The sequence below is a fragment of the Chelonia mydas genome, chromosome 7 (assembly GCF_015237465.2).
Source record: "Chelonia mydas isolate rCheMyd1 chromosome 7, rCheMyd1.pri.v2, whole genome shotgun sequence".
Taxonomy (NCBI): Eukaryota; Metazoa; Chordata; order Testudines; family Cheloniidae; genus Chelonia; species Chelonia mydas.
Genome location: NC_057853.1, coordinates 77,583,318 through 77,603,888, shown reverse-complemented (window position 1 = coordinate 77,603,888; position 20,571 = coordinate 77,583,318).

Here is a 20,571-nt window from a genome sequence, read left to right as displayed (position 1 = left end):
TGCATTAATTTCAGTGGAGGATCTGACTCATTATTTCTTTAAATTACCAAAATTTACAGAAAATTGGAAGCATGTTTTTCAAACCATTGCGTGAAATCTGAGCCATCCCTATTAAAAATATATAACTTTATCATCAGAAATGCAAGCCCCTTAATGGTGTTTGGGGCTTTTTTTCTCCAAGTTAGATGCATAAGGTACAGTTACTGAAAATTATTTCCCTCTATGATCTTAGAAACATCCCAAATGTATTAAACAATATAACAGCTGTAAACCTCAAGAGAGAAGGGATGCATATAGGTGGTTGTGTAGCAATTCAAGGGGGGAAAAAGCTCAAGCATGATCAATGGAAGCATTAAAATTAAATGGTAAACTCTGGTCTGTGTGTAAATGTGATAGAACCAACGCAGTATAGACCAAAATATTCTGGGATTCTGTGTTTTTGCATGCAAAGTGGGCCCCTTCCAACAAGGCTTTAGGTAAGTACTCGCCCACAGAAACCTCTCAGCTTGATTAGCAATTTCATTCAGTCATTTCTTCATTGTCATATTAAGGTATAAATTCATCCCTAAGGAGAGAAAAACTAGAATGGCTTTCAGAGGACATGAGGTTTTATTTGCCTGTATCAACTGCAGTTGGCGTTGGATGTCAGCAAGGAAGGATTGACTGTGTTATATGGATTCACACATCTCTATTTAAGCTAGCAGGGTAAAACCAAAACCTTTTAGCCAAATGGAATTACAATAATGTGGTCAAGGTATTAGATAGCTTTAAAATAATGTTGCTATTCTTAAAACTATTTAAATATCTTCAAAAATGAAAAATAATTCTCTACATGAAACACTTTCTTGGTAAATGACCCTTTTATTCTGTAATGCTACCAGCATACATGTGTGTTGAAAACATTCGATGCTGTTCTGCATCCTCCTTCTGTAGAGCCAGTTCTGTTTTACATGCAGCCAACAAAGTAATTACAGTTTGGAGAGCAAGATGGGGTGCACAAAGGGGCCATACATTTGGAGCTTTTACTCACATGCCAGCCCATTAAAATGTGCAAATCTAAGCAGGAATCCCAGAGTTAATTTCAGAACCCACTTTCATATTATATGTATATATAAACAAACAAACACCCTAAGGGATTCAATTATCTGTAAGAATAAGAACACAGTGACAGCCCATAGGACAACAATCTGAAACTGCAAAGAACAGAAATATTTATCAACAGTAACTTTAAAACAAAATACATAAAGTTATTTTGAAAGTCCTTATGGATTCTCCTTCCATCTATTATGCATTTTGGGTATACTACAGGCAACTAAGCGTGCATTATTGGCCATTTCAAAAGAAAGCAGAGGGAATAAGATCGCGTTTGTCACATTATAAAGTAAAATAGAAAAAATGTTATTTCAAAGAAAGGTATTTGTGTGTAATAATGAAAGGGTGCTTGCTTTTCTGGCTTTCTTTTCCCAAATGCTATGACATTCAACTGGTAAGTGAAATACGGATGCTATGAATCTAACAGCATGCGATAGCCATGGATTAGAAACATACATAAGCATAGAGAGAGTGCTTGCTTTGGTACGGTTTGCTCCCAGCAGCTTAAATCAGGACACCAGTTCCTATCTGGCTCAGGTTTTGTAGTGACCAACAGTAATTGCCATCTGAATGGGTTACGTTCATTTCTTTGTGGGCAAGTGTCTGTGTAGAAAAAACATTATCGAAATGGGTATTAGTTGAGTCAGTTCTCAGCATAGAGGGAACAAGTGTGCAAGGAATGAATGGTCATGGAGACTACACCCCGCCTTTTGTTACTAGAGGTGATCTAGTTCAGGGTTGAGGCACATTGCTGGGGAAAGGCAGGGACCATGTTCCGATGCGTTTCTGCTCTGTGGGATACTTTTATTTCTTTCAATCTGGCACTTTTCACAAACTACAAATCTCTATAAAAAATGGAGATAGGAGAACAGGGCCCCTCTCTCAGTAGTGCTACAACATAAATGTGCATTCTTGTATGAAGTCAAGTTTGGACTAGTTTTGATGCACCATTAATATAGATGAGAAGCTACCACATAGTAATATCTAGAAAATTACTAAATTATTTTCTTTGTGAACTGTGCTTGGTGCTATTGACAGGCTGCTTTGTTATTGACTGGGAATAGAATTTTAGCCACCCTCCAGGTTTCATTGCCACCTTGTCAAAGATCAGGCTCTGAAGTGGAAAGCAGTTCCAGTGAGAGAGGAAGGCTAGAACAGTGGTTTCACTGCCAACATGGGACTTGGGAGACCTGTGTTTAATTCCCTGCTCCAGCAGACTTCCTATATGGTCTTGGACAAGTCAATTGAAGAAGGAAAAAAAAACAAAAACTTGTAGCTGCCTAAAGATGCATGTGGGGGCCTAGTGGGATTTTCAAAAGTGACTAGACAGATATCTGAATCTTTCGGTGCATAAATACTTTGAAATCTGACCCTTAGTCTTTCTTCAGATCAGTTCCCCATCTGTAAAATGGGATAACAGCACTTCCCAACTTCACAGAGGGGTTGCGAGGACAAATATATTAACAATTACAAGACGCTGAGATATGACAGCAACATGGGCCATATAAGAGGGAACAGTTCAGTTTATCATGGCCACATTTACTCACTATTTTAGGAAGAGATTTTCAAAGACACAAAAAGCAAAGAGACACCCAAATCAAAATGAAAGTCAATGAGAGATGGACAACTAACTCCCATCTGTGTCTTTGATCATCTCCCCTTTAATTTGGGAAGACAGATACATTTTCAGCAAATGACAGAAAACAACCTAGGAAGGAAAGAGTTTTTTTAAAACAATAATTATGGTTGTGATGGTTAGATTTTGTATCAGATGTGTTACAACTGTCTTAATTAATAGAGTACAGGTTTTTTGTTCATCCAGAGTGGTTTTGGTTAAACTGTGAGGCTCAGAATTGCAACAATGAGTACTAATACTCCTTTCCAAAAGCTAAGTATTAAGCTTGCATTTTGGATGAGTACTTACTGGGGTTTTGTTGTTTTGTTTTTGAGGAGCTGGAAAGTGAAATCCTCTTCAGTCCATTGTGCTAGAACAATTCTGTCAGTTAGGAAGAAGCATCATCATCTTTAGGCTGCATGGCTCCTTAGAAAACTTCCTCAATTGATTGGGAAAAAGCTTCCCACTGATAAGGCAGGGAGAAGTCATGCTACAAGGCTAGGAAAGGATTGCTCTTGGGCATAATAATGAAAGCAATGGAACGTCTCAAAGTGAATAAGTATATTAGTATAGGTGATCTCAGCAGAGGGGTTATTTTATTAAAAGAGTCATGTGATAAGGTGGTAGATGGTTCTCGACATACAGGTCTCTAGAATAATAGTGCAGGGGTTATTATTATGCTAGTAGCATCTAACTGACTGATGATTACCATAGAGACTTTTCTGATTATATCCAGATCACACATTAGTACTTCTCTAATTAATGATAAAATCTAATAGAGTTGGGATTAGTTAGGTAATACTGCAGCTTCACTGTACACATGTAGGCATCTGGAGAGCATCATTTGACAACACACCAATGCAGCATTTTGGATGGAGATGGCATGGCAGCAGTCACTGGCATGGCTCAGGACAGCAAGAAACACAGGAAACAAATTAACACTTCAACACAGCAATCAGGTGGGATCCGCATTCTGGCTGTGCTGGCAGGCTATAAGGGTTTCACTATGACAGGTATTAACTCACAATTCAGGAGCATCCAAAATGTCTTTTCTGAAAGCTATTTGCTGGGGTATTTTTAAACTATGGATTTGCTCTGTAAAATAAACTAAGAAATAACTAATCTATCCATTACTGATTAATCCAATGAGAGGCCAAAGGGTAGTTCATCCAATATCAGCTGAATTGCACATAGATTAAATGAAAATGTATGTTGGCAATAGAGCACCTATATTTCATTCCTACTGAAGAAGAAGGTGTGCAGTATAGTTAAAATAAAGTTTTCCAGTTGTACAAGCATCCAGGTGGAGAAAGAGTACTATAAAAATCCTTTGTTATAACTTCAAATTCTGAACATAGCCCAGGGAATTGGGGATTACAGGCAAAAAGCTGGAACTAGAAAATACACATAATCAAGACAAACTGCAGAAGCCAACCATGCAAAACATCCCCAGCTCAAACACTCAGTACACTCTCCTTGTTATCTGCTCTTCTTGTTCTCGCTTTTATGTAGGTCTTATACAATCATCTGTTTCTGCTTGATAAAAGATTAATTCAAAAGTTGCTTACCTGTCAAGGTCATGTGTTGTTCCTGCACTGGATGACATCATACACACCTAAAATAGTGCATGGTAAGAGGTTGCATTCTTTAACCTGTTCTAAGTACCAGAAATCTCACCCTGTCCTTAAATGTTCCTTGTTCAGTTATACAGACTCAAGGGACTTGGGTGAGTTTCAGATAAGAACCTGGCTTTTGAGTTTTTATCCAGCCTCTGAACCTTTTGATGCTCCAATATCTAATCTGTCTGTCAACCACTTTTGAAGTACTGCAGTAGCTGGACATTGTTCAGGGATTATAGAAATCAGTGAACTCACCAATAAAGCAGTCAGCTCTCCTCAGGTTTACTTTCAGCATGCTGCCAGGGCTGCTTCTACTCCAATCATTTGGGGAATGCAGTGGTAAAGAGGTGGAATTTACAGCATAGAGGCAAGGACTGGATTTTTCTTGGTGTCCCTTCAGAGAGATTTCCAGAACCTGGGGCTTGAAGTTGAACACTTTGCCTCCAGTACACTGGTTTCTCTTAAAGGTTAAGGTAATATGCCAGATTACCACAGCTGTCATATAGGGTTCTGGGATTGCGGGAAAGGACAGTTTCTGAGATAGAGTGGGTCAATCCCACTGAAGGTTTAGTAAATCAGTATTACAGAAACTTGAAACAGATCTGGTAGCCAATAGGGAGCCAGTGAAGTCTGTGGAGCACCAATATAATGTGCTCTCTGCAACTCATATGCCTTAGGATGTAGGCTGCCACACCATGCATTAACTGTGGTTCTTTCTGACCTTCATGGCTAGGCCTTAATAGAATGAATTTCAATAGTCTTGCATGGAGATCACAAACACATGGCCAAAGCATTGACCGAGACTAATGGATGGTTTTTCTGGTATCAGGAAATGGAAGGAATTCCACCATGATTTCAACAATTTCCATCCCACCATCAACCTCAGCCTGGACCACTCCACACAAGAGATCCACTTCCTGGACACTAAGGTGCTAATAAGCGATGGTCACATAAACACCACCCTATACCGGAAACCTACTGACCGCTATGCCTACCTACATGCCTCCAGCTTTCATCCAGACCACACCACACGATCCATCGTCTACAGCCAAGCTCTACGATACAACCGCATTTGCTCCAACCCCTCAGACAGAGACAAACACCTACAAGATCTCTATCAAGCATTCTTACAACTACAATATCCACCTGCTGAAGTGAAGAAACAGATTGACAGAGCCAGAAGAGAACCCAGAAGTCACCTACTACAGGACAGGTCCAACAAAGAAAACAACAGAATGCCACTAGCCATCACCTTCAGCCCCCAACTAAAACCTCTCCAACGCATCATCAAGGATCTACAACCTATCCTGAAGGATGACCCATCTTGGGATCTTGGGAGACAGGCCAGTCCTTGCTTACAGATAGCCCCCCAACCTGAAGCAAATACTCACCAGCAACCACACACCACACAATAGAACCACTAACCCAGGAACCTATCTTTGCAACAAAGCCCGTTGCCAACTGTGTCCACATATCTATTCAGGGGACACCATCACAGGGCCTAATCACATCAGCCACACTATCAGAGGCTCGTTCACCTGCACATCTACCAATGTGATATATGCCATCATGTGCCAGCAATGCCCCTCTGCCATGTACATTGGCCAAACTGGACAGTCTCTGCGTAAAAGAATAAATGGACACAAATCAGACATCAAGAATTATAACATTCAAAAACCAGTCGGAGAACACTTCAATCTCTTTGGTCACTCGATTACAGGCCTAAAAGTTGCAATTCTTCAACAAAAAAACTTCAAAAACAGACTCCAATGAGAGACTGCTGAATTGGAATTAATTTGCAAACTGGATACAATTAACTTAGGCTTGAATAAAGACTGGAAGTGGATGGGTCATTACACAAAGTAAAACTATTTCCCCATGTTTATTTCCCCCCCCCCCCCACTGTTCCTCAGACGTTCTTGTCAACTGCTGGAAATGGCCCACCTTGATTATCACAACAAAAGGTTCCCCCCCACCCCCTCTTCTGCTGGTAATAGCTCACCTTACCTGATCAGTCTCCTTACAGTGTGTATGGTAATACCCATGGTTTCATGTTCTCTGTGTATATAAATCTCCCCACTGTATTTTCCACTGAATGCATCCGATGAAGTGAGCTGTAGCTCACGAAAGCTTATGCTCAAATAAATTTGTTAGTCTCTAAGGTGCCACAAGTACTCCTTTTCTTTTTGCGGATACAGACTAACATGGCTGCTACTCTGAAACCTGAAGGTACTACTGTTATCCGAGTGTCCATGGTCAATAATTCACTCCAACATAACTTCAAGACTGGCAAGCAGATGCCATTGATTAAGGGTAAACATCCAGGAGGTGTTTCTTGGAAAAAAAGTTTCCCTCTTATAACTAGCATCAATTCAGTCACTTCTGGATTCATCCAGCTGTACTTCATCTAGGCTCCAGGCTGCTTCATGCACTGGGAAAAGTGGGAGATGGAATTGACTGTGCTAGGAAACAAAGAGATCATTGGCATATTGCTAGCCATCTTATTATAAAATGTGTAGTGGTTGAACCTAGATTTACAATTAGAACAAGTACAAAATTGAACCTTGTGGAACTACATACATAAGACCTCTGAGGGATAGACAGCAGTGATATAACCCTTCCATAAAGTTGATTAGGAAGATACCAATTAATCATGATGGGCAGGTTCTCTGTTAGAAAGGAAAGAGCATAACCATTTTAGCTCAATTTCCTTGAATGCTAACAGGACAAAGATGGGTCAGCAGTACCTCTTGCTATTCCTTTTGGTGGTCTTGGAATCTTGAAATCTTAGAACTGACATTACAACAAAAGTAAATAAGATTTGTACACATTCATATATAAGGGCAGAATTTGATCATTTATTGAACAGTGGGCTATTTGGTCCAGATAGAAAACCCCAGCATTTGCAAGCAAATTAATTTTTTTTCATTAGTACTCCAGTTAAATGCATAAACGATGTCAATATTTTTTGATATATTACCTCCATCAATTTGTATTTCAGTCGCACACTTCTAAAGTGAAGATCTTATTGTAGAAGGACATGTATCTGTGTCTCTTGTAGGAAATAATTTGTTGATATTTAGTCACATCAATTAACTTGAAAAGGCTTCATCGTCAAGGAACAACCTTCTAGATTTACAATGCTCTGTCTATCATGAAACAGCAGTTATTCCTGCAGTATAACTCTTAGAACCATAATATATTAAGTACCATAATTGACTTCGCATTTTTTCCAGTTATACAATTTATAAATAGCATGACATTTCTGACAGCTTAATTTGCTAACCTACCCCCCAAAAAGTTTTCAAAAAAAATATCCAAAATGCACATTTGAGAATCATTGTTATCTCCCTATCAGGGTAATTATAGCAGCACTATTAGTTCCTCTATAGTTAAGATTATATTACCCTATTTTCAGAGAGTTTTATCTCAACCATAAACATTAGCGCCAGGCTGAAACTCAGTATTCAAGACTTCAGTATCTATTCTGACTAGAGTCTGGATACAAAATTAAGCCAACATAAGAAACAAGACGAAAAGGTCCTCAGACTGAACCAATTCCAAAGGTTTTGTTTTTGTTTTTTTGCTTTTTGGGTGGTGGTGGCCAGGGATATCTCTAAGTTTCCAGCCTACTCCTGCTCCTCTCCATCAGATGGCAGCAACAAGTTTGAATTGATTTGAGCTGCTCCCTACACAGTTACCATCCATCTAACAATTCTGAAAACAGTTTTAGCTTGACAAATAGCCCCTTTTTGGACCTGTGAATCTACATGCTTACTTGAATGTCCCTGTCTCTAGCTATTACCATAGGAAATACCCAAAAGAACTCTGAAAGATTGACTAGTTATTTTGTGTCTTCCATTAAAATACTACTCGGTGTTACAACATTAAGCAACATTTCCCTTGTAACATGTAGCATGCTCTAACAGAGCATGAGAATAGCAATGGTAAAATACTGTGAAATCTACTGAATACGTAGTTTCAAGCAAAGGGGAATGAATTGGTAGCTAAGAGCCTAAGGCAAAGTCAAGATCCATTAATAGTTTCAGTTCATTTGTTTGGGGAAAACATAATTGGCTTGAACGAGTTTCAAATGTATCTGATCTTTTACCCATTAAAAACTGGATGAGTTTTATTGGTGACTTATGTATGATTTCATGGTTTATCAGATTCAAGGGACAACAGAAATTTTAAAAGCTTAAAAACATCCTAACTTAGCTAATTAGTTATCCAAATATTTTGAAATCAACTGCTACTTAGATCATCTGCATTTAGAATAAGGTTTCAAAAGCCCTTAAAAAGAAGGACAAATCAAAATATTCCTTGTGAGGGTCACTCTTCATCGAGCCTTCAAACATTTAAAACAAAGCTTTGTACATTCTGCTCGTGCTTTAAGTATTGTCAAGTACTCACTTCCACATTTTTGCTGGGGGCTGGCATTTTTGGATCAGAATGGTGATGTCATACCTGGCTGTTTCCCATGATGGATGCAGCAATCCTTCCCTCTACCTGAAGGAGGTGCTGATTTTTAGCTGATACATGAGTGCCTCCCTTTCCCACTAAGCTTGAGGAAGGAAGAACTCAGCTTAGGCTGCTGGCTTGTGTGATAACACTACTCAGGACCTCCAAGCACAGCACGGTTTGCCGGAAAGGAACAAAGAGAGGAAATTGAGGCATATCAATGAGAAAATTGTTGGTGTTTTCCAATGTGTTTATGAGACCATCTGTGGAGAATGTGGAAGATTTGTATTATTTTTATGAATATTGGGTATATCTGTTTATTGTATTGTTATTGTACTGTTTCCTACGTGGTTTCTAAGGGTTAACTCTTGCAGGACCTCACTGAATGCCCACAGGAAGGCAGACAATGGCTTTAGATAACCCCGTCACCGGTACTTAATTGACAAGGGTCAACGCCTTTGAACTTTGACCTCTGACCAAGCTTGCCCCAACACCAATGGCTTTGGACAGGGGAAAGAACCTTTCAGGCACAAAAGCTGAAATAAAGAACTCTGAAGTAGATAAAATCCTGAGTCCAAAGCTCAGGGGAGTGGACAATCAGTGATTTCAGGGAAGCAGACTGGACCTCAGTCCCCAGATATAGGGATACCTGAGATAAGCTGGACCTTCTTAAGCTCTGATGGAAATGCTAAAGTTGAGAACAGACATACACATGTAGGCCTTTTGTTGTTTTAACCCTTTTCTCTAAAACCTATGTTCCTATGCATAAATAAATAGTACTGCATTTACCTACTGGTCACAGCTCCCAAAACCTAGTTGGACTTGCTGAGGGAACACCATTGACAAACAAGAGGGCTACAGCCTGGGGAGCTGATCCATGAGAAGGAGAATCACAGGAATCCACTCTGAAAAGAGTGAAGGTGCAGAGCCTGTGCAATGGAGTGACGGCTGCCCTGTAGTATCCCCTCCTGGCTGAGCCTGGTTCTACAGGTGTTCTCTGCCTCAGTTTCCCATAATAAGTACTCCACTCAGTCCAAAAGGGTATAAAACAAAATTTTCCTGTTGGGGTTCTACTTTATCAAATCCAAATAAATGTGAAATAATCACTTTCTCCCCTTGAGCTCAGGGTTTGCACAGCCCTCTTCCTTGCGGGCCTGTGGTTCTTTGGGTCCAGCTCAGTCTCTACCTTTATCTGCTGCAGCACTTTTCTCCAGCCAGGCTTCTGTTGTTGTCATGGTGCTGCAGCTCATCCTTCTGGGAGCATGCCATCCAGGTTCCATGCTCTGGTGAGCTCACCTGGGGGTTGCTCTCCTCAGTCACTTCCTATGTCTCAGAGCCCACCTGAGTCTTAGGAACCCATTATTGGGCTCATTAGCTAAACAACTACCAACCAGATGCCTAGGGATTTAGTTGCTGCCAGTTAGGTCTGAGTTGATTCATTCTTGCTTACAGGATCCTGTCACAGGTAGGCTGGTCCCTGACTCCCCTTTAGGGTATGTGTACACTGCAGCTGGGAGCGAGCCTCCCAGCCCAGGTCGACAGATTTGAGCGAGCTCAGCTTGAGCTAATGCACTAAAAATATCAGTTTGGTGGTTGGGGCTCAGCTCTCAAGCGTAGGGGATTGGGTGGGCTTGAGAGCTTAAGAAACCCCATCCATACTGCTATTGTTAGCTCATTAGCTCGAGCCCCACTAGCATGAGTCTGTCAATCGGGCTGGGAGGCTTGGTCCCAACTGCAGTGTAGACACACCCTAGGGGGCCAGCCCTGTGACAGCCTATTACTTGAAAGAGTACACTCAGGAGAATCTGAAGAGGGTATCAAAGGTGCAGCTAACCTGGTAACTGTGACACCACTTTAATATTACAAAAGAGCAATCTGACCTGATCCAAAGCCCACTGAAGTCAATGGGATTTTTTCCATTCATTGGGCTCTGAATCAGGCACATAGAGAGCAAAGTAAAAAAAGTACTTTATTTTGCTTCACAATTTACCTTTAAGAATCACAGAAAATGTAGTATCTTAAATAAATAAAAAGCTGCACATATAATACATATAGAAGACTGAGGGAGATATATATTCACCTAATAAATAATGGACTATGCTCATCAACACTGATTCTTTGACATTTCACACCACACAAAGCCATGTAAGCCACCAATCTCAACTCAGTTGCTCACTGACCTTCTCAACATAAAGGTCAGTCATCCCGTATAAATCATTTTCTTTGCTTACACGTGTCTGGACCATTGTGATATTTATTGGGGAGTTCACAAGTTAATCCACAAATAGCTGGATTATCTCCCCTGAATGCTAAAAGAACTTGGGCAGTTCTATGACCAAGTTCCCAGAATGTTATTAAAATCTCTCTAAATGGTCTAGTGAGCACTTTCCCATCCAATGGATGGCTCCATTGACATGGCTGTGTTTTTTTCTAATCTGCTCTTTTATATTTTGGTGGCCTCCATGGCTCTTTGGCATTTGTAAGAATTCAATGCAAGATTCTATTTTAGTTTCCAGGTTTCTCTTTCCCCAAGGTCTTGATCACAGAAAAAGGTCTGCTTTCAGTGAAATCCTCAGTGTCTGCATACTATCTACACAAGCCTCAACTACAAGATTATTAACCCAGACAAGAGAACCAAATAATAGACTTCATCTCTAAAGAAGTGCTGCCGGTTGATAGAAAGGAGACTAAAACTGCTGCAGCTTCTTTTCATATTTCACCTTCAAATTAACAATAACTAGTTATGGGCAAAAACTGAAAGAACAGACGAGAACAGCTTGTGGTGCTCTAGTGAAGGCTGTATCAAACTTCTCAGCTGGCCTCATCCCCTCTCATGGACCAAACCAAAAACCAGATTCCCACGTAATTGACTCTATTTTGAAGTAGTCCTTTATTGAGACTATCTTATCTGCTGCGAAAGGTACATGAGAAGCACTAGTTAAAAACTATCCATTGGACAAGCCAACCCTAACCTATACTTAATTGATCCCTTACACTAAAACCCTGCCAAGACTTACACATTTGCTTCACTTTATGCAATGTGATTAGTCTAAGGGCTAATACTATCCTTGATGTATAAACAGAGAAATCTTGAATAGGAGTAAAGAGGTAAGATGGGGACTATCAGGCCTTCTCTGCCCCCTGCTGGAGTCATCGGTGTCTTGACACCCCCCTGCTCAAGGAAAAGCCACTAACACTGGACTATTAACAAGACTTAGTCTTCCGAAGTCCTAAGAGGGCCAGAAGGAGTCATTAACCAACCAGGAGCCAGCAGACTAGTTAAGAAGGCTTTCCTGCTTCTCCTCAGGGGAGTATAATGAGAGACTGGGAAAGAGGAGCTCACAATTAAGGTAAATTTGCAGGCCCAATTATCATAGAATCATAGAAGATTAGGGTTGGAAGAGAACTCAGGAGGTCATCTAGTCCAACCCCCTGCTCAAAGCAGGACCAATCCCCAACTAAATCATCCCAGCCAGGGCTTTGTCAAGCCGGGCCTTAAAAACCACTAAGGATGGAGATTCCACCACCTCCCTAGGTAACCCATTCCAGTGCTTCACCACCCTCCTAGTGAAATAGTGTTTCCTAATATCCAACCTGGACCTCCCCCACTGCAACTCGAGACCATTGCTTCTTGTTCTGTCATCTGCCACCACTGAGAACAGCCTAGCTCCATCCTCTTTGGAACCCCCTTCAGGTAGTTGAAAGCAGCTATCAAATTCCACCTCATTCTTCTCTTCTGCAGACTAAATAATCCCAGTTCCCTCAGCCTCTCCACATAAGTCATGTGCCCCAGCCCCCTGATCATTTTTGTTGCCCTCCACTGGACTCTCTCCAACTTGTCCACATCCCTTCTGTAGTGGGGGGACCAAAACTGGACACAATACTCCAGGTGTGGCCTCACCAGTGCTGAATAATCACTTCCCTAGATCTGCTGGCAATGTTCCTACTAATACAGCCCAATATGCCATTGACCTTCTTGGCAACAAGGGCACACTGCTGACTCGTATCCAGCTTCTCATCCAGTGTAATCTCCAGGACCTTTTCTACAGAACTGCTGCTTAGCCAGTGGGTCCCCAGCCTGTAGCGGTGCATGGGATTCTTCCTGCCTAAGTGCAGGACTCTGCACTTGTCCTTGTTGAACCTCATCAGATTTCTTTTGGCCCAATCCTCCAGTTTGTCTAGATCCCTCTGGACCCTATCCCTACCCTCCAGCATATCTACCTCTCCCCCCAGTTTCATGTAATCTGCAAACTTGCTGAGGGTGCAATTCATCCCATCATCCAGATCATTAATAAAGATGTTGAACAAAACCGGCTTCAGGACCGACCCCTGGGGCACTCCGCTTGATACCAGCTTCCAACTAGACATTGAGCCTTTGATCACTACCCGTTGAGCCCGACAATCTAGCCAGCTTTCTATCCACCTTATAGTCCAGTCATCCAATCCATACTTCTTTAACTTGCTGGCAGGAATACTGTAGGAGACCGTATCAAAAGCTCTGCTAAAGTCAAGATATATCACATCCACCACTTTCCCCATATCCACAGAGCCAATTATCTCATCATAGAATGCAATCAGGTTGGTCAGGCATGACTTGCCCTTGGTGAATCCATGTTGACTGTTCCTGATCACCTTCCTCTCCTCCAAGTGCTTCAAAATGGATTCCCTGAGGACCCTGCTTCATGATTTTGCCAGGGACTGAAGTGAGGCTGACTAGTCTGTAGTTCCCCGGGTTCTCTTTCTTCCCTTTTTAAAATATGGGCATTATATTTGCCTTTTTCCAATTGTCTGGGACCTCCCCCGATCGCCACGAATTTTCAAAGATAATGGCCAACGGTTCTGCAATCACATCAGCTAACTCCCTCAGAACCCTTGGATGCATTAGATCTGGACACATGGACTTGTGCATGTCCAGCTTTTCTAAATAGTCATTAAACTGTTCTTTCACCACTGAGGGCTGCTCACCTCCTCCCCATACTGTGTTGCCCACTGCAGCAGTCTGGGGGCTGACCGTGTCTGTGAAGACTGAGGCAAAAAAAGCATTGAGTACTTCAGCTTTTTCCACATCATATGTCACTAGGTTGGCTCCCCATTCAGTAAGGGTCCCACACTTTCCCTGACCTGTAAGGATTTTTAGGGGGCCTATCTGACCAGAAGACTTCAGGGAACCTTACAGTATACCTCCCACTGGGTCCCTCCTTAAGCCCCTCTATCAGAGCTAGAACAAAAGAAACTACTACATGGATGTAAACTCACAACACCACTTTATTTACTAAAAGAGAGAGAAGGAAGGGAAGGGGGATGGATTAAGGACTCTGGAGATTTGGAATTGAAACACACACATGCATACACACTCAATAAGGCAAAGGTGTTCTTCTACATTCTTCAGATGCTGCTGATGGAGGGGCTGCAGAATCCGGATCGGTGGGGTCAGCAATGGACACCAATGGTGGATCGCAGGTGTAGAAGACAGGTATGTGACCCTATCTCAGACCCCCCTCCAATCCCTCACTACATTGTCTATGGTTGTAAGTCTGAACTAACTAATCGGATTGAGTCCACACGTGCAGGTCTGCTTCCCAAAAGAGAACAAACAAACCCCAAAATGACAGTTCTGTTTAGTGAGTGGCTACTGCAGACCAGTAACCAGTGTGAAAGGGTGTGTGAGAAAGAGAGCATTGGACACCTGAGCTCCCAAAGACTCAAGAGCTCCTGGCTCCTCCCCTCATCTACCTTTATAGGAACCGGCTCCTTAGCAACAACAGATTCCCGTTCTTTCTACTTTCCCAGCTTTTGCTCAGCATAGGGAAACAAGAACCTGTCACAACATGGAGGTCACCAGACCAAGATGGCCACCTAATAAATAATACCTTAAAACCCAAGTTTGGTGTGTGTGCCTTTCCCAATAATTTGGCAGGGCGAAGCTGTGACTAACATACCTTCTTCTTGTTGCTAACATACCTGTAAAAACCGTTCTTGTTACCCTTCACATCCCTTGCTAGCTGCAACTCTAATTGTGCCTTGGCCTTCCTGATTACACCTCTGCATGCTCTAGCAATATTTTTATACTCCTCCCCTGTCATCTGTCCAAATTTCCACTTCTTGTAAGCTTCCTTTTTGAGTTTAAGCTCACAGAAGATTTCACTGTTAAGCCAAGCTGGTTGCCTGCCATATTTGCTATTCTTTCTGCACATCAGGATGGTTTGTTCCTGCGCCCTCAATAAGGTCTCTTTAAAATACAGCCAGCTTTCCTGGACTCCTTTCCCACTCATATTAGCCTCCCAGGGGATCCTGCTCATCAGTTCCCTAAGGGAGTCTAAGTCTGCTTTTCTGAAGTCCTGCTACTCTTTCTTCCTTTTGTCAGGATCCTGAACTCAACCATCTCATGGTCACTGCTGCCTCAGTTGCCACCTACTTCTACTTTCCCTACCAATTCTTTCCTGTTTGTAAGCAGCAGGTCAAGAGGAGCACAGCTCCTCATTGGTTCCTCCAGCACTTATACCAGGAAGTTGTCCTCAACACTCTCCAAAAACTTCCCGGATTGTTTGTGCATTGCTGTATTGCTCTCCCAGCAGATGTCAGGGTGATTGAAGTCCTACATTAGAACCAGGGCCTGTGATCTGGAAACTTCAGTTAGTTGTCCAAAGAAAGCCTCATCTACCTCATCCTTCTGTTCCGGTGGTCTATAGCACATGCCCACCACAACATCACCCTTGTTGCTCTCGCCTCTAAACTTAACCCAAAGACTCTCAACAGGCTTTTCTCCAGTTTCATACTGCAGCTCTGAGCAATCATACCACTCTCTTACATACAATCCAACTCCTCCACCTTTCCTCCCCTACCTGAGTCCTTCCTGAACAGTTTATGCCCATCCATGACAGCGGTCCAGTCATGTGAACTGCCTCCCCAAGTTTCTGTTATTCCAATCACATCATAGTTCCTTGATTGTGCCAGGACTTCCAATTCTTCCTGCTTGTTTCCCAGGCTTCTTGAATTCATGTACATGCACCTAAGATAACTAGCAGATTGCCCTACTTTCTCAGTATGAATCAGGAGGCTTCCCATCTTGTACCCTCCTCGTGTTTCCTCCCGGTATCCCACTTACCTCTGGGATTAGGTCACCATCCTCCAGCTAATCTAGTTTAAAGCCCTCCTCAATAGGTTAGCAAGCCTGCCTGCGAAGATGCTCTTTCCTCTCTTTGTTAGGTGGATCCCATCTCTTCCTAGCAATCCTTCTTCCCGGAACAACATCCCATGGTCAAAGAATCTAAAGCCCTCTCTCCGACACCACCTGCATAACCACTCATTCACCTTCACAATTCAGCGGTCCCTACCTGGGCCTTTTCCTTCAACAGGGAGGATGGAAGAGACCACGATTTGCGCCTCAATTTCCTTTATCCTTCTTCCCAGAGCCATGTAGTCTGCAGTGACCCGCTCAAGGTCATCATATACAGTTCTAAAGGCACTTCTCATCATAATAATTGAAACCATACCCAGATAGGAGCTGTAACATTTTCCAAATACAGGGACCAAATAGAACCCCCATCCATCCCCACAGCATCACAACTTTAAAAAACTGAAATTGAGAAATGTTGGCAGCTACTTGAATATCAGAGATTCCACAACCTGCATTTACCACACAGCCTGAACAGAGAGCTGTGCTGTGTAATACAACCTAAACAAGGCCAGGCTAGGGTTTACCCCTAGTTCAAACAGGAGTGAATTCAAGACATGACAGCCTGTTAGTGGTAGTATAGCACCTAGAGGCCACCACTGAGATAGGGGCAAAGATTTGTGACTGCTGACTTTGGGTGCCAAATTTGAGATACTTTATAAGAGTCTTGCTTTTCAGAAGTGAATGCACAACATTTTCTTAAAGTCAGGCCCCTTTAAGGTGTCTCCAGTTGGACACGCAAAACCACTAGTCACTTTTGAAAATCTTGGCCAGGCACTGTATAAACACAGTTGATAAATGTTAGTGTCTGTTCTTTAATCACACTTTGGTTCGGTATGAAATATATTCAAAAGACCAAATAACCAATATCAGTCAGGTTTATTGCTAAAAATCAGTAAGAGTATAGTAGAGAATACAATACAATGTCCATTACAATGCCCGTTTGATACAATGCCTGTTTCCAAGAAGTATTGTACAGCGTTGTTAAATTCACCTTACACAGAAGGTATGCTTCCAAAGTCCCTAAAGCTATCCTTTTTACAAATAAAAAGGTACCACATGCATCCTTTGAGGCTAGATTTAATCAATCATCTTTCTACCTTGTTTTTCTGATACCAGAGTTGCCCCTTATCTTTTTGTTCTGGACACATGGATTCCAGGTATTAGGCCCGGAAAGTACCTCCCAGCTTGTCAAAGGCAAATAATTAATGTTCTGCCCCAGTACAAGTTGCTTATTTTCTAATGCCAAAGCTGACTTCAGCTTTGTCAAATGTTGTGGAGTACTTAGCATAAGTGAACCAGAATATAGAAAGACGTAACTTCTAGGCATATATAGACACACTATAATGTTATATTTATATTGTATTCTTAATGCTTATTAATAATATGTAGTGTGAATAATACATATTGTTATTGAGAATGTGACATATATTAGCCCAGCATATATTCAATGCCACATAGTAAAACAGTCCCTGCTCCAAACAGCTTACCATCTAAACAAGACAGCCAAAGGGTGGAAGAGGAAGCAGAGGTACAAAGAGGAGATATAATCTTGGCCAAGGTCACATAGCAAATCAGTGGCAAAGCTGGTAATGGAGTTTCCAGTTCTCTATCCACTGGCCCACGGGCTACTGGAAATATTCTACTCTTGACTTAATAAACAATAATTATTATGCTTAGCTCTTATATAGTGCTTTTCCTCCATAGATCTCAATAGGCCTCTTTGTCTTCTTGGGTTTATCATAGCCCTCCTCATGAGCCAAACACTCAGAGGAGAGCAAAAGCTAGGAAAACCTCTGGTGTGAAGAAGCTGGAAATCAAAGGAGGGATGTGGCAGAAGCTGAGCATGTTCACCCCTCCCAGAAGCGGGACACATCTCAGGATTTCCATCTTGTAAAACCAAAGAATTTCTGTAAGTGCCGTTTCCTCTTCTGCTTGTTCAGCAGCACTAATGAAAGGAGTGCCCTCCACATTTCACTGCCAGTATATAGTAAATACTAATGCCTTCTCTTTAAGGGCCCAATCCAGCACCGTTGACTTTTGCTACTGACTTCAATTGGAGTAAGAATACATCTTAAAATCCCACATTTCATATAACAAAAACTTGCTCTTCACCTATTGTCTGAAGTTTTTTTCCCCCCTTATTAGTTATGAGATGGCTTTCTGGCATTGAGGTAAGATCCTTGCCTGCCACGTCAAAAGTTCAGAATCCAAATCCCAGCCCCACTGTGCCAGAGGATCTGATTATTAACCTGAGGGATTAAGCCTTTCTGTAAGTACAGGTTAGCCAAAAACAAATTATTGGGCTCAGTACATTGGGTAACTGGGTGACATTTAGCAGCCTGAGATATACCAGAGGTCAAACTAGATGATCTAATGGGTGCTTCTGGCCTTAAACTCTATTAAGTTATTAAGACTGAGGGGGAAATTTCTCTTTCCTGCTTTCTGTTAATCACATTCTGTAAAATGAATGAAATTTGCAAAATAATGCCTAATTCTTTTGTACTTGGTAACACAGACGGGCCAGATGCTCAGCTCATGTAAAATGACTTCATGAAACTACAACAGTTCAAACCAGCTTAGGATATAGCTGATTATTTTTATTTATTTTTAGAAATTTTCATGGGAGATTTTAATTTAAAGAAAAAATTCTCAAAGCAAAAGCCTGGCATTCATCCAGTTCAAATTTTTAAAATGGAAGTGTCACAGGGTCCACTCACCAGAGGTGGCGCCTCCTCCTGTCCGTCCTGGGGATTAGCTCTGTCAGGCATTGCACCCTCCTTTGGTAGAGTCTTCACTCCTCTTGTCTCACCCTGTGGCCCCTCTGGCACCAGGAACTGCAGCCTCCTCTTTGTAACTCTGTTCTCTGGCCAGATCACTACATGGTTTCCCCTTCTGGGGGTTATCCAAAGTTCTTCCACACTAACAGTCTCAGGCAGTCTTCTCCCTGATGGTGCCACTTCCCCAGTGGGGGAACCTGGGCCTGCCCACTACTCCAGGTTCCAGTCCAGGGACCCTGTTACCTGGCCTGCTTTCTCTCAACCCTTGTTGCTCCTTCCCTGAACTCCTTCCTACAGCTTCTTGTTCCTCCCTCTCTGGGTGTACCAGCTCAAACTCTCTCCTCCCAGGGAGGAACCTCAGATTACTAAATCATATAGCCTCAAACACACCGCCCTACTCCCAGGGAAAGACTACAACCTACTTCCCTGCAGCCCCTCCCTCACTGCAAGCTTCATCAGCAAATTAGGCTTCAGCAATCCTTGGCTTTTCTCCAGGTGCAGCCTATAGATTAGTTGGCCTAATTCTCCCTTTCAGGCTTCAGACACCCCATCACAGAAGCTATTTCTATATATCATTTGTAACAAAATCAAATATTTTTAATTCTTATTATGGTCACTGAAAATGACCTACTATGTTTATTTTCAAAAAATTAAAACTTATTTTTCCAGTAATTATGACCATTACCTTATATGTTCAGAAGAAAATACTCCTTTTGGATGCCCCATTTGGGATATCCTAAGAGTGCCTGATTTTCAGAGATATTTTCTGAAAATCAGCCACCTTGAAGATATCTCAGTTTGAGCACCCAAAATCACTAGATCTTTGCTGAAAATGTTGGCTCTGTTTTTAAGATGTGCTTGAAGAATCAAAAATATTTAAATAAAATAAAACAAAACAAACACCGTGATTTTTAAATCAAAAGCTACTAAACAAAATTAAAAAAAGGCAGGCTAACCACAGGAGTTCTATGCATCAACCTTATGAGCCATGATATAAAACCTTGTAACATGAGGTTTCTACTGGATGTTAATAGATCTATTTATCATAGAATCATAGAAGATTAGGGTTGAAAGAAACCTCAGGAGGTCATCTAGTCCAACCCCCTGCTCAAAGTAGGACCAATCCCCAACTAAATCATCCCAGCCAGAGCTTTGTCAAGCATTTATAAGCTGTTTGGGACAGAGACTGTACTGTATTTTGTAACCTGATCCTGAAAACTCTTACAGATCTGAGTATCTTTAGTCATTTGAATAACTCCACTGGCTTCTACTTGATTACTCATGATAGCAAATAGTACATTCAGTAATAATTGCTGGCCAGATCAGGCATGAGGTCCAATCCTACAAACACTTTAAAAGGACTACTGATATGCATGAAGTTAAACACATGCAATATTTTGCATAACCAGAACCTATGTTTACTCAGCACCTGGCACAATGAGATTTGATCTTGACTGGAGCATCTGCGTGTGACTGTGATAATAATGAAAGTGATTCATTATCACAGTGATGCTATTGGGTACTTCTACAAGATGATACAAAAATCAATTCGAAAACATGAAAACTGTTCAGAATTTGTCCTCTCACTTACCTTTTTTTTTTTTTTTTGCAATGGTTTCAGAAAAGCCATAAGAAGCATCAGTTCAGTAGTATTTTATATCCAAAATCAGATTTAGCTGTTTACCTTATTTAAAATGTATCAACAAAGCCATTTCTCCTCCATATTTATAGAGCAATAGAAAATAATGCCACTAAGTGAATTAAATAACAATAGGGATATACATACAGATTGCTGCTTAATTTAATAATTGCTAAACCCCTTTATTCTAA